Genomic DNA, 2,889 nt, shown 5'->3' with positions numbered 1-2,889 from the left:
TGGAAGTCCATATTGAACAGTTGATCTTCATTTGGGATTTGTCCAAACAATACCCCAAGAAACCTTTAAAGTTGCCCAGTTTAATTAAACAACTAATTAATTTACTAGAGAAAAATCAGTAAAACCACTTATTTGATTAGATTGACCACCAGTTCAGTAGAAATAGCAAGCTCGACAGCCCTATGGGGATAAAATTATTTCTCCTAACCAAAAAAATGTGTTTAGAAAACTAGTGTGTTAATCAATCAGATGATGTTCTATAAAAGCAAACTTCTGCAGGATTTGAACCTAGTGCCATTCTCCACACATCATAAAACTGGAAGGTTAATTTAAAAGTTCCAAAAAGGAAAGGAAAATTGAATGGAATTGATGAAAAGACTAAGACCTTTCTAGAATTAAGGAAAACATAGTGTTACCTCCCAGCTTATGGGTCCTTGTCCTATTTTATTAGGCAACTGAAAGAAATTTGAAACTCTGTGCAAAAGAATCAGAAAGAGATTTTATCATCTGCCCTGAAAAAGAATAGCATGGGGGTCTCTGGACCCAAATACCACATGCTACCTTTAGACTTCTGAGATTTTGACTCCTTCCCAACTCTCCCATCTTCTAACTCACCTCTATCTGTGAATGGTGGTCCAGATGGCCAATAATGCACTTCCAGAGGATCCATAAATGGACTTTTTAATGGATAAGTAGGTCCAAAAAGAACAATGGTTCAAATAATGGGCTCCATCCTGGCGATTCTTGGATTCGAGGTTAATTAGAGGACACTGACATCTGGGCTGTACATATTCTCTGGTTCAGTCCAAACTGTAAGGAGCCTGGGGCCATTTTTTGCTCAAGGAGCTTGAGATAAATTGTTGATGACCAGGATGAGCAAGAAGAAAGATTTAGATAATAGCAGCATGGATAACAGATTGCCAAATAGAGAGTCATAGGAAAGGAGGTATCAATATCTTCACACAGATTCAAGAAAATCATTTAAGTTGATCTTTGCCTCCTTATTTTATTGAAATGAAAATATATTTGCTGTTTCAACAATTGTCTTGCAATTATATGAACTGATCTTTTAATGAAGGAGGGAATATATTTATGTCCAGACGAGACCAGGAGAGATTTTACACAGAGAACCCAGGAGGGGACAAGTGCAATCACATATAATCAAGAAGAAAATGAAGAAGTGACAGAAGTATAATACTAAACAGCTGAGATGTAAATAATGCAGTCACTTTGAAAAATAGTTTGGCTGTTCCTCAGAAAGTTTAACACAGATTTAGCACAAAATTCAGCAATTCTACTCCTAGATATTCAAGCAGATACATGTACAACCCTGATCATTGCAGCCTTATTTCCAAATCTAAAATGTGGAAATAATTGAAGTACCCATCAATGGATGAATATACAAAATCATGGTACCAAAAAGCAATAAAATACTATTTACTACATTACTTGTAAAGAGAAATAAAGTCCTGGTACATGTTATAAGATGGGTAAACTTTGAAAATAATGTGCTAAACGAAATAAACTAGTCACAAAAGGACAAATATTGTATGAACTTCTTAAATGTGATGTTTAGAATAGAAAAAAGTGCAGACTAGAGGTTACTGAGAGTGGTAGGAGAGGGAAATGGGAATTTATTGCTTAAAAGGTAAAGTTTCTGATTTTGATAATAAAAATATTTTGGGAATAAGTACCATATTATTTTGAAAAATAAAACACACCTTCTAAATTTGTCAGTTGACCCTCTCTGCTCCAAGTATTTGCATAAATGTGCTCTACTAATTTATCCCTGTGGTGGCCAAATATGAAGACTTGCTGGTGACATTGGGCTCAAGAGTCAGCAGTTGGTGGCTTTCACTCTCATAGATTTAAACATTACATTCTCTCCTCCTTTCTTCTCTGCTAACAGCACTCTCTATGGAAAATATAACCTTGCTTCAACCTGCTACCCACGGAGCCACATTTTTCTTCCAGAGCTAAGTTACTGTTTCTTTTTTGTATTGACATATACTTTCATTATGAAACAATTCAGTGGCTTAAATATATTTTTTAAAGAGTTGTGCAATCATCCCCACAATTAATTTTTTATCATTTCCTTCATTCTTGTATCCATAACCCTAAGGACCTATTCATCTAATTGCTCTCTCTATAGATTTGCCTGTCCATGAATTCATGTAAAGAAAATCATTCCCTCCACCCCCGAGAATAACCCAGCAGCAACAGCAAAATAAAACACAAATAAACTTCAAAAGAAAGGAAAAAATGAACCTTAGGACAACTTTAAAATGAGTCAAAAAGGAAAAGAAATGGTGTTTAAGTCCTGTTGATGATGGTTATGCATTGGGCTGCTAACTGCAAGTTCAACAGTTCAAATCCACTAGTTGATCCATAGGATAATGACGGAACTTTCTAATCCCGTGAAAAGTTACAGTCTAGTAAACCCACCAGGGCAGTTTTTTCCTGCCTTACCAGGTGGATATAAGTCTGCTTCCAGTAGACAAGAATGAGTTTGTTTGGTTTCTGTTGGTTGTATCCGCAGTAACCATTTTGAATGCATTGTGTCTGAAGCCAAAGCAATTCATATATCCGGCCAATGGTCTGAGGGAGTGCAGTGGAGGTTTGGTCCATGCTGGTACTCTGCAAGTGAATTTTGGGCATTCACTTTCATCCATAGCCTCCTCTACACCATGTGCTCAGAATTTAAGCTCTAATTCAAAATCCTCCTCTGACTTGGATTTTATTATTTACAATCTTTGGATCACATAGGTTGTTCTGCTTCTTACATATGGACTTAGCTGACATCTCACTCAGATGGCTGCGTATTTTAAAACAAGTCTTTATAGACCCCAGGTTATATACTTTCTGATAACCACACTTTGCTATAGCACC

This window comes from Echinops telfairi, unplaced genomic scaffold, assembly GCF_000313985.2.
Source record: "Echinops telfairi isolate 266 unplaced genomic scaffold, ASM31398v2 ScPeMD7_49;HRSCAF=173, whole genome shotgun sequence".
Taxonomy (NCBI): domain Eukaryota; kingdom Metazoa; phylum Chordata; class Mammalia; order Afrosoricida; family Tenrecidae; genus Echinops; species Echinops telfairi.
The sequence above is the reverse complement of the archived record's forward strand: the minus strand, read 5'-3'. Positions refer to the sequence as shown.